At 37.7% G+C, this 13,491-nt stretch overlaps 1 protein-coding gene across 1 annotated transcript in view; it reads right to left on the reverse strand.

The window, feature by feature from the left end:
- Positions 1–4,018: 4,018 nt before the first annotated feature.
- Positions 4,019–13,491, reverse strand: part of LOC133655092 (transmembrane protein 238-like) — a 35,321-nt gene continuing 25,848 nt past the window's right edge. Inside the window, exon 2 of the mRNA XM_062055004.1 lies at positions 4,019–4,805. The gene's annotated coding sequence lies outside the window, so the exon portion shown is untranslated. The remainder of the gene's footprint in view (positions 4,806–13,491) is intronic.

A 13,491-nucleotide genomic window follows, 5' to 3' on the forward strand; every position in this document is an offset into this window, starting at 1 on the left:
ACTAGATGGATGAAAGACACGGCGCTGTGGACGAATATATATGTATATATATATATATTTATATATATTAGTGATGGTCATGAAGCCTCATGAGCCATTGAACCACTTAAACAAATCGGTGCGAGAATTTCTCGAAGCTTCAATACATGCTTCGGCACAAGACTCCACCTGCTGGTCAAACGTATAGTTACAAACAACTGTATCTTCACCACATCAAGTGTGGTGCATTGAATTGTTGTGTCTGTTATGGCTCTTGGAAATGACAATGAGTCACAATAAATATTTTGACCGAGTGGTTTTGCTAGTTAAACCAACAAAGTATAATAAAATGTGTTTTGTGTATTATATATGCACTGTATATGTATTGTGTGTTTGTATTTTGCCAAAGTGGTGGAATCATATGATAGAGCAGGTTGTATAATGTGTTTATGTCACTTTGAGGAAATGGCACAAAGAGAAACATGACAACACAATGTAACTTGGACAATGATGTAAAGAACGAGGAGATTTAGTTCTTTTTTTTTTTTTTTACTTGTAAACGATTCTTTTTTTTCTCTTGACAAAGCCTCCCCATCATCCAGCTTTGATTTCTGGTGGCTGGTTAAAAAGAAGAAATACAGAGTGCGTTACTTTATTAAATGTATTGTTTACAAACACGTTCGAGTACTGACGTGGCCGGGATTCGAACTGTCATGTGGTATAAAAGTTGCCAGGCCGAACTATTACACGACTCAAGGTGTGCTGATAAAACAAATACAAGTTAGCTATTTGATATTTATAACTAAGTTCTTTCATTCTTTATTATAGTGGCATTGTAAAAGCTATTTTTATTCTCCAGTCACAGTCACGTGGTACAAGCGGGCAGCAGGGCTGAACCGCGTCCGGAAGTGGTCACGTGGTACAGCCTGGTAGCGAGGCTTCACACGTCATCATTTCCGGCTCCTCCCCTACATGAAGCGAGCCTCAATGGGTGAGGGCCGACATCCGGGCAACTGAGCTACATACTGGTTCTTCGAGCCATAGCAACCAGACTGGCGTTGAAAACAAACCGTTGCCATTACTCTTTAACCTGTCAACCTACGCTGGTTAAACCCGTCATTCTGCCTCCAAAATGCCGAAAAACTGTGTTGTTTTTGGTTGTGCTAACCACAACTGGAAACAGGGACAACAAAGGTTGTATTTTGTTCTGCCAAAGCGCGATAAAAGCCCACAGAGACGAGACAAATGGCTCGCAGCTTTACACCGGGAAAACGAGGACGGTTCTCACTGGAGTCCCCCAAAGTCCCGGGTCGTGTGTTCGGATCACTTCGTTTCTGGTAAATATAAGGAACAAAAATCCACCTTCTTAACCACAACTTGGCTATACCGTCCGTGCTAATGTTGTACTTGTTGAATTTTTACCTTATAACGTTCGACAGCTGAAGTTGTTGTTGTACAAAAATAACATGCGGTATATACTATATAGTCTATAGCCTAGCTAGCTATTTTCGAAAACCGGACAACGAGAGGATACCAAAGGCAGCGTTAAGATGGACACCACCGGGAAAACGTAAGCCAGGGCGGCCAAAGAACACCTGGCGAAGAACAGTTGTACTTAAACAATACATGTAGCCCTCAAATCTCTCAATATTTTATACACAAACACTTGATCTTGTTGTTGATAACTTCCGCGTCTCTTTCTTAGTATCGCGCAGGCTAAGCTAACGAGCAAGCTAAGCTAAGCCTGAGAAGTTTTAAAGTTCACTGAGACGAGTCTGACGCAAATAATACATTTTCGTTTTTTCACACGATATGCGAATAAGTAAAAATGCGTAAATGAAGGATTTAACGCCGACTTCCAAGCCACAACGCTCGTTAAATGCTTTTTCTGTCAATGCTGGGTTCGCTGTGAGCTGGTTTGTTTTCAACGAATTCCCGGTTGCTAGGGGATTGGTAGGCGGAAGTGACGTAGGTCCGCCCTCACCCATACGCGCTTCCCGGAAATTTCCCCCTCCATTACTCGACACACGCCTCAAAACCTCGGCCCATTTTATCCTATCACTAAAAATATGTACATCCATCCATCCATCCATTTTTTACCGCTTGTCCCTTTCGGGGTCGCGAAGGGCGCTGGAGCCTATCTCAGCTGCATTCGGGCGGAAGGCGGGGTACACCCTGGACAAGTCGCCATCTCATCGCAGGGCCAACACAGATAGACAGCATTCACACTCACATTCACACACTAGGGCCGATTGAGTGTTGCCAATCAAAAACCTACTACTCTTAATTATGATTTAATCCTTACCAGAAAAAGGTGAATGAGATAGTCTGCTATTAAGGTGGGAAAAATGTTGAGGTGCTACAAAGGACATTTACAACTCAACACAAGAGTTATTGAACCTTTGCGGTTGTCTCTTCTAAACAGTGAAGATGGTTAAAGCTTCTGCCAGCTGCTCGGCCAGACTGAAGGTCTGGAATTTTATCAGAATAAAAATAACAATATATAGTTTACAGCCAGGGTAACCTCTCCCAGTTCACCGCCGATACCTCCAAAGTCCAACCAGAATTTCGTTACTCCTCTTTACAAAACCCGAGGCGTGTCATTGCATATACTTGTGCTCGAACTCAGACCGGATGTGACGCAATCATCAATATACGCAGGGATGTGGAGACACTCGGTACACGTGTTCGCCGTTAATGACGTCATACCGTTTGTGGTGCATTTTAGAGCCTAGCAGGCCAGCAACATTCGGAGTCGAATGTTTAACTGTATAACAACCAATGTGCATGTTTGGTGTGTTGCTGTTTAAAGCAGAAAATCAATAGGTTACTTTTACGTCAATTAACTAAAGCCCAGGGTGATCTGTAAACATATAATATACATATGCAAACGTCTTAATATAATAATTAATTCAGAAGAAATAAAACAATGAATTATGAAACATATTAAACGATAGGCACACGCACACCCACATTTATATACATATACATATATACATATACATATACATATACATATACATATACATATACATATATACATATATTACATATATTTAATATTATTTACAATAATGCAGCTTCTTGGTGTATTATTAAAGAGGTATATCTTATTATGTTGATGTCTTATGATGGTGGTATGTTGGTACATATCGCCATTGCTGGACAAGTAAAAAGTCATGACAGAGCTGCCACCTGCTGGTTCATCATGGTCATGCAATAAACCTTGTGCGCCTTTTATTTTCACAAGTGTTTTTTCATGCGTTTTATGGCTTTTGAGTCACATTTTACAACATATTACACAATTGTCCAATAGCTCTGAAATTCCACACACTACACATTTACTGATAGTTCGATGTACAGTACAGGCCAAAAGTTTGGACACACCTTCTCATTCAATGAGTTTTCTTTATTTTCATGACTATTTACATTGTAGATTTTCACTGAAGGCATCAAAACTATGAATGAACACATGTGGAGTTATATTCTTTACAAAAAAGATGAAATAACGGCAAACATGTTTTATATTCTAGTTTCTCCAAAATAGCCACCCTTTGCTCTGATTACTTTTTCGCACACTCTTGGCATTTTCTCGAGCTTCAAGAGGTAGTCACCTGAAAAGGGTTTTCACTTCACAGGTGTACTTGAAGCTCATATAGAGAATGCCAGGAGTGTGCAAAGCAGTAATCAGAGCAATTCTGAAGAGGCTATTTGGAAGAAACTAGAATATAAAACATGTTTTCAGTTATTTCACCTTTTTTTGTCAAGTACGTAACTCCACATGTGTTCATTCATAGTTGTGATGCCTTCAGTGACAATCTACAATGTAAATAGTCATGAAAATAAAGAAAACGCATTGAATGAGGAGGTGTGTCCAAACTTTTGGCCTGTACTGTATGTGTATATCTGTAACCAGGGTGTCCCGTGTGTCTGGACAAATAAGCAAACACAAAATTACTCACTTGTTAATGAAATACAATTTGCATTATGTTTTTAATGTGTAGTGTATATTATATCTGCAGACTTTAGAGACACCCTGTAGAAGTATACATTTATTAGAAAAAATAAACAAGAGCGCACACAGATATTACATCATGCATTCTTTTTTCATTAAAATATCTCTAAACAGCACACACCAGATATTTTAAGGGGTTTTTGTTGTTGTAAAAAGTACATTGGTTAGTAAATTAATTCATTCCCTGACGCCATATGAGTTTGCGCTAGATATCGAGTTGACAGTTTGGCATTTTAGCCTAGCCTTGCCAAGCACTCTCATTCGGTGGACCCCAGGTTTGTTTATTAGAGAATAAAAATATTGCTGAGGAATGGAAGAACAGTGGTGCCAACCTCTAAGAACAAGGGTGATTAAGAGTTGTGGCAAGGTTCAAGCAGTTGATTTTGTCATTCCAATAAAACACACACAACTGTAGCATCCAGCATATTATACAGGCCTACTACGTTAGTGTATTTTAATCTTGGTCATTATAGTGGTACTTGGAGACCCACGTGTTTTCTGAGGTGGTACCTGGTGAAAAAGTTTGAGAACCACTGAGGTAGTTAAACGGTTCTTAGTGTGCACGGTAATAACGATGCAAGTGTCCATGCATCTACCTTTAAAGTTGTGTGTGTTGTTGTTTGGCAATATTACGATTGTGGGGAGGAAACTATTCCTAAGGCTCTGGATGCTACAAACAGACACAAAGCAAACTGTCACTGTGCTGGGTGTTTGGTGTCATTCCTGATGCAAGTGGCCCTCTTCCGACATCTGGGAGCAAATATGTCTGGTGCAGCCTCCGCCACCCAGTGCAGAGCAGTCTTCTCTGCAACTACACAAACATAAAGCAGATGAGACACACAATAAAGTTTTAGGTAGACATTGGTGCCCTGAAAGTCCTGGTGGAGAAGGACAGAAGGATTGTCTTTTAGAAAAAAATGTACGATAGATTGTCGAGATTGGAGCTCACAGCATGAGGAAATCTAGGCTGACATGGAATTATGCCAGCGTTTTACAGGACAGCAGTGAAGTTTGCTGTAAGTGTCACAGATTCCAGGTTCCAGGTGGAGGTAAGACTGCAGGAATCTGTCCCGAGCCCCTTTTTGTTTTTCAATGGGGATGGACAGATAAGATTAGACAGAAAACTGTAAAGACAATGATGGTCCAACAGACAATGATGATGACTGAAAGGGGTCATATAGTGATTTTTCATCTACATCAAACTAGTGTTGTCCCAGTACCAATATATTGGGACCGGTACCAGTACTAAAATGTATTTTCATACTTTTCAGTACTTTTTGATACTTTTCTAAATAAAAGGGACCACAAAAAATTGAATTATTGGCTTTATTTTAACAAACAATCTTACGGTACATTAAAAATATGTTTCTTATTGCAAGTTTGTCCTTAAGTAAAATAGTGAACATACAAGACAATTTGTCTTTTAGTAGTAAGTAAGCAAACAAAGGCTCCTAAATTAGCTGCTGACATATGCAGTAACATATTGTGTCATTTATCATTCTATTATTTTGTCAACACTATTAAGGACAAGTGTTAGAAAATTAATGATTAATCTACTTGTTCATTTACTGTTAAAGGCCTACTGAAACCCACTACTACCGACCACGCAGTCTGACAGTTTATATATCAATGATGAAATCTTAACATAACACATGCCAATACGGCCGGGTTAACTTATAAAGTGACATTTTAAATTTGCTGCTAAACTTACGGTTCGAAACGCCTCTGAGGATGACGTATGCGCGTGACGTAGCCCGGGGAACACGGGTATGCCTTCCACATTGAAGCCAATACGAAAAAGCTCTGTTTTCATTTCATAATTCCACAGTATTCTGGACATCTGTGTTCGTGAATCTGTTGCAATCATGTTCATTGCATTTTGGAGAAAGAAGCTGAGCAAGCAAAGAAGAAAGTTGTCGGTGCGAAATGGACGTATTTTTCGAACGTAGTCAGCAACAACAGTACACAGCCGGCGCTTCTTTGTTTACATTCCCGAAAGATGCAGTCAAGATGGAAGAACTCGGATAACAGAGACTCTAACCAGGAGGACTTTTGACTTCGATACGCAGACGCCTGTAGAGAACTGGGACAACACAGACTCTTACCAGGATTACTTTGATTTGGATGACAAAGACGCAGACGTGCTACTGTGAGTATGCAGCTTTGGCTTCTAAACATTTAATCGCTTGACCGTATGTGCGCAACTTTTTTTTGCGTATGTACGTAACTTTTTTAAAATATATAAGCTTTATGAACCTTGGGTTAGGTGAACGGTCTTTTGGGCTGAGTGATTGTGTGTGTTGATCAGGTGTTTGAATTGTATTGGCGTGTTCTATGGAGCTAGGAGCTAGCATAGGAGCTAGGAGTTAGCATAACAAAGACGTAGGTGTTTTTATGCAGGATTAATTTGTGGCATATTAAATATAAGCCTGGTTGTGTTGTGGCTAATAGAGTATATATATGTCTTGTGTTTATTTACTGTTTTAGTCATCCCCAGCTGAATACCAGGTACCGTGAGTATGCAGCCTTGGCTGCTAAACATTTGATAGCTTGACCGTACGTGCGCGTCACGTACGTAACTTTTTAAAAATATATGAGCTTTATGAACCTTGGGTTAGGTGAACGGTCTTTTGGGCTGAGTGATTGTCTGTGTTGATCAGGTGTTTGAATTGTATTGGCGTGTTCTATGGAGCTAGGAGCTAGCATAGGAGCTAGGAGCTAGCATAACAAACATGCAGGTGTTTTTATGCAGGATTAATTTGTGGCATATTAAATATAAGCCTGGTTGTGTTGTGGCTAATAGAGTATATATATGTCTTGTGTTTATTTACTGTTGTAGTCATTCCCAGCTGAATATCAGGTACCGTGAGTATGCAGCCTTGGCTGCTAAACATTTGATAGCTTGACCGTATGTGCGCGTCACGTACATAACTTTTTAAAAATATATAAGCTTTATGAACCTTGGGTTAGGTGAACGGTCTTTTGGGCTGAGTGATTGTGTGTGTTGATCAGGTGTTTGAATTGTATTGGCGTGTTCTATGGAGCTAGGAGCTAGCAGAGGAGCTAGGAGCTAGCATAACAAACACGTAGGTGTTTTTATGCAGGATTAATTTGTGGCATATTAAATATAAGCCTGGTTGTGTTGTGGCTAATAGAGTATATATATGTCTTGTGTTTATTTACTGTTGTAGTCATTCCCAGCTGAATATCAGGTCACCCCCGGCTCTCACAGCATCTTCCCTATCTGAATAGCTTCCACTCCCCACTAGTCCTTCACTTGCACTTTACTCATCCACAAATCGTTCATCCTCGCTCAAATTAATGGGGAAATTGTCGCTTTCTCGGTCCGAATCTCTCTCACTTCATGCGGCCTTCATTGTAAACAATAGGGAACTTTGCGTATATGTTCAACTGACTACGTCACGCTACTTCCGGTAGGGGCAAGCCTTTTTTTTTATCAGATACCAAAAGTTGCAATCTTTATCGTCGTTGTTCTATACTAAATCCTTTCAGCAAAAATATGGCAATATCGCGAAATGATCAAGTATGACACATAGAATAGATCTGCTATCCCCGTTTAAATAAATAAAAAATCATTTCAGTAGGCCTTTAATATCTGCTTACTTTCTCTTTTAACATGTTCTATCTACACTTCTGTTAAAATGTAATAATCACTTATTCTTCTGTTGTTTGGATGCTTTACATTAGTTTTGCACGATACCACAAATTTGGGTATCAATTCGATACCAAGTCATTACAGGATCACACATTGGTCATATTCAAAGTCCTCATGTGTCTAGGGACATATTTCTTGGGTTTATAAATATAATATACATTTTTTTTAAACGAAAAAAGATTTTGTAATGCTGAAAAATATCAATGTAATCATAGTAGTATCGACTAGATACGCTCCTGTACTTTGTATCATTACAGTGGATGTTAGGTGTAGATCCACCAATGCCGTTTGTTTACATTTTGACGCCAGGGAGCTACGGTGTGTAGTGAAGCATGTTTAGCTATTCCTCGTCCTGCAGGGATGATACTTGTAAGAAACTTACTTTATTAGTCACCATGGAGACAAGGATTAGTGATTTAGAAGTAGCTACAACACTGCAGACTGTGGCTGGAATTTAGCTGCTAGCTAGCTAGCCATGTCTTAACAGTGTGTATTAACAAGCATGAGTAAAGGAAGCTGTGTGAAGTTTACAAGTCTCTGGAGTCTGCTTTCACGGATATAAACACTACTTACTACAACAGATATGACCCGCAATGTTCCCCGTGCCATTAAACTGTATAACTCCTCACTAGGAGGGAGGTAGACGGCGCGGGGCACAAGAACAATGTGCAATAATATGACTTTGATGATCATACATACCGGTACATATTTTGTTCTCAGGTGTTTTTATAGCTTTGCTGTTTTTTAAAAATTCATATTTCGTCGTTCTCTTTCATTCATACCTGTGTACTGTGATGCTTTTAATGGACAAGATTAGAAACGAGCAGATCAGAGGAATTGCCTACAATAAGACGTCTGGGAGACTAAATCAGAGAGGCCAGACTGAGATGGTTTATCCAAGTGGGAATGAACGATTGAGATTATATTAGCAAATTATACTGGTCATTATCTTGGAGGTATCTATACTTTAACTCAAGTATGCATTTTAGATACTTATACAAGTTTGCACCTGCTTGGTTGGTAGATATTGTTTGTTTTGTTGACTGTAATGGACAAGCTTTGGTTAACCGATACACATAAAACCCTGCTTCATATCACCCGGCACTTGGTATAAGTACAACTTTTGATTTTGAATTATGAACACAATTCGTGTCACCTATTGTCAAATCATTAACAAATAGAGTAGGCTGCAGAAGGAAACCAAACATTGTGCTGACAAGCCACAAAGAAGTCAATGCATGTCACCATTGTCGCCACGGTGTCAAGTCAGTCTCATGTTCGCTTGGCCCACAAGGTATGTGCGTGTACGTGTCTGTGTGTGCGTGTGTATGTACTGTATGTGTTTGTGTCTGTCCGTGTATGTGCGTGCGCATGCGTGTGTGTATGTGTGACCCAATAGCAGCTTGGCAACAAGTGGTGGAATGACACATGAGGTGTAAGGTGGAAAATGCAGACTCCATGTTTACTTATTCCCTGTGATCTTTGAGCACCACTGTTATGAATTAATAATGTACAGCTAACATTCTAAAGTTACCATCATCATTGTGTGTGGCCTCTTGTTAAGACAGAAAAAGTAAATTGAAAAAAAACCAAACACAAATGCATGCAAAACCATATTTAACCAATAAAATAAATATATTTAAAAATTAATAAATAAATACTGTACAACATAGATAATGAAAATCTTTATATTATATACTATATATAACATATGTATATTATACATGTAGGTATATATGTATATTACATAAATACAAATATATAAAAAACACATAAATATATTAAAATATATGTAAACATAGGCAAGGCAAGGCAAGGCAACTTTATTTGTATAGCGCTTTTCATACACAAGGCAGACTCAAAGTGCTTCACAGACAACAAAGTGAAATGAAAGAAAATAAAAGCAAAATTAAAATGCAGACAATAAAAATAAATATATATATAAACATATATAAATGTATTTATATATACATTTAGAATATACACTACCGTTCAAAAGTTTGGGGTCACCCAAACAATTTTGTGAAATAGCCTTCATTTCTAAGAACAAGAATAGACTGTCGAGTTTCAGATGAAAGTTCTCTTTTTCTGGCCATTTTGAGCGTTTAATTGACCCCACAAATGTGATGCTCCAGAAACTCAATCTGCTCAAAGGAAGGTCAGTTTTGTAGCTTCTGTAACGAGCTAAACTGTTTTCAGATGTGTGAACATGATTGCACAAGGGTTTTCTAATCATCAATTAGCCTTCTGAGCCAATGAGCTAACACATTGTACCATTAGAACACTGGAGTGATAGTTGCTGGAAATGGGCCTCTATACACCTATGTAGATATTGCACCAAAAACCAGACATTTACAGCTAGAATAGTCATTTACCACATTAGCAATGTATAGAGTGTATTTCTTTAAAGTTAAGACTAGTTTAAAGTTATCTTCATTGAAACGTACAGTGCTTTTCCTTCAAAAATAAGGACATTTCAATGTGACCCCAAACTTTTGAACGGTAGTGTATATATATATATATATATATATATATATATATATATATATATATATATATATATATATATATATATATATATATATATATATATATATATATATATATACATACACATACATACGCACACAAATATATGCACACACACACATATACCGGTATATATATATAAATATGCACACATATGTATATATACTCATACACTGTGGGTATGGAAAGTATTCAAACCCCTTTACATTTTTCACTCCTTGTTTCGTTGCAGCCATTTGCTAAAATCAAAACAGGTCATTTTATTTCTCATTAATGTACACTCAGCACCCCGTCTTGACAGAAGAAAACAGAACTTTATTAAAAAAGAAAAACTGAAATATCACATGGCCATAAGTATTTAGACCCTTTTCTGTGACACTCATATTTAACTCACATGGTGTCCATTTCTTCTGAACCTCTTTGAGATGGTTCTGCTCCTTCATTGGAATCCAGCTGTGTTGAATTAAACTGATCGGACTTGATGAGGAAAGGCACATAGTAATAGTCATTTACCACATTAGCAATGTATAGAGTGTATTTCTTTAAAGTTAAGACTAGTTTAAAGTTATCTTCATTGAAAAGTACAGTGCTTTTCCTTCAAAAATAAGGATATTGTAACGGTAGTGTATACATACATATATACACACATGCACATATATACATATATACCCAACTATATATATACATGCACACGCACACACGTTTTCATATATACATTTAGAATATATACATACATATATACACATATATACATACCCAAATACACACACACACACACACACACACACACACACACACACACACACACACACACACACACACACACACACACACACACACACACACACACACACACACACACACACACACACACACACACACACACACACACACACACACACACACACACACACTCACACACACACGGGTATATACAACTGGTTCTTCTTGACTAATGATGATCAAGTCTGACAAAATTGTTTTTTAATCAAGCTGAGTAACCATTTCGATGCTTTGCATTTACAAGAACAGGACCCAACTCATAACACTACCTAGCAAGACATTACACAACCCCAGCTAAAAGGAGTGGATACTTCTGAAACCAAAAGTCAAACAAGTTTTTGTTTGATAACGTCACTCGTCACAGCATTATTGTGAGGATTTTTAATGGAATAGTTGAATTTAAATTCATTTTAATGTTGAACATTTACTTACGGCGGGGGTGCATTCTCTACCACCAGGAGGCGGGATTACTGCGAGCCTCACACAGTGCGTCTTTTGCAGCCGTTTTATGATTGCTCAGCACAAGAAATACTTTACACACATACAATTGTTGACAAAATACACTGTACATTATATACCTCAGCTAACTAAACTATGGAAATGTATAATATAATTCATATAGCAATACGGTCTCACTGCACAGCAGTCATTGCGCAATCCATGGTGAGGCACAACGCAGTGACGTGCCTCAACTGGCTGCTGATCACCGCACCGTCTCTTCTCAGTATTTGAACGGCAAATGTGAAAATTCAGCGATTTTGAATAAAAATAATCTAAAACTGGTGAAGTTAAATGGAAAATAACTTTATAGTATAATCACCGGATACATATAACAATATAATTATTTTTTTTCTTTTTACATTTTTTTTCTTTCCATGATGGCACGTGAGGCCCCGCCTCACCTGCCTCCACTGACTGCACGTCACTGGTAAGAACAGGATAGAAACTGCTGTGGAAGTAGTTACAATGCAATTCTTTTGTGCAAATAAGTACAGTTGCACTTGTTTTTTCAAATGTGTTTATTCTGTAAAGGAATGAGTTAAATGTTTAAAATGACTGGATAATAGTGCTATTATGAAGTGCAATGTCAGCACTATTTTTTTTCCTGCAATTTCAAATGCATTTTTTTTAATAAATAAATACAGCGTTTTAAAAGCATACACAATCTGTGTAAATATATTAGTCTGTGGTTAAAAGGACTTGAAAGGACTCGAAACTCATAATGCAGGACTTCGGACTTGACTTGAGACTTTCCAGTCTTGACTTTGGACTTGACTCGGGACTTGCCTGTCTTGACTCGGGACTTGACTCAAGACTTGAGGGCAAAGACTTGAGACTTACTTGTGACTTGCAAAACACTGACTTGGTCCCACCTCTGCTAGTTAGCTTGTTCTTATACGTTTTGTACTTGTTTTCTGCCTCTGTAGATCTTTGTGTTATAAATGTTCTACATAATGTATTCTTCTTGTTGCAAGCATTTTCCCGTCCTTTTGTCATCCATGGTTGATTTGTTTTTGTTTTGCTTCTTAGTAAGTTGTTTCAATAGACAGTGTTTGTCATAAAGCATCTCGAAGGTATTAAAAATATATCATATGCATCATCTACATCATTTTCACAGTAGACATTGTCCCAACTTTGATCTCTCAGATCATTCTTGAAAGCTGTCATACTTTGTTCTGTACATATTCTTAGAAAAGTATTTTTGTCATCAATGTTCCTCTTCTTGTAGTTTTCGTCATAGATTATGAAAACTGGCAGATGATCACTGATGTCGGATATTAGCAGACCACTTGTGGAATTATTATCAAAATCATTAGTAAAAATAGTATCAATAAGTGTGGCGCTGTGTCCTGAGATTCTGCTTGGCCTTGTGATTTTAGGATATAAATTCAGGCTATACATTGTGTCAATAAAGTCATCTATGGGCTTTTGTTTGTTAGGGTTCAAGAAAGTCTCCACAAAAGGAAGTTACTTTTGACTGAGTTCAGTAAAAATTGCCTTAATCCAGTTCTCAAACGTATCAATGTTTGACTTTGGTGATCTATATTTACAACTGATCAGTATGTTTTTACTTTTTTCATGACATATTTCAATGGTTATACAGTCTAAGATATCAATAGCTAGTGACATATTTTTTACCACTTTGTAGTTTAGGTCCTTCATCATGTAACAGCTACTCCTCCTCCGTTCTTGTTGGTTTTGTCTATATAATTTAGTTCATATCCTTCCAAGTCATAATCCATTCCTTCATTAGCATCCATCCATGTTTCTGAGATAGCGATAACTTTGAAGGGTTCGTTGAACTGTTCCAAAAAATGCTTCACATTGTTGTAGTTTGTATACAAACTTCTGCTGTTTAAATGAGTAATCAACAGTTTGTTGTCTATTTTATTGTTTCCATTATGTTGTTTGTCTGTATAACAAAAACAATTATTCCTGGTGTGAATGAAAAATATTGTGACTGGATCTATATCCTTATCTAACTCCGGACTATTGTAATCTATGCTGC

This window comes from Entelurus aequoreus, linkage group LG08 (genome assembly GCF_033978785.1).
Source record: "Entelurus aequoreus isolate RoL-2023_Sb linkage group LG08, RoL_Eaeq_v1.1, whole genome shotgun sequence".
Lineage (NCBI taxonomy): Eukaryota > Metazoa > Chordata > Actinopteri > Syngnathiformes > Syngnathidae > Entelurus > Entelurus aequoreus.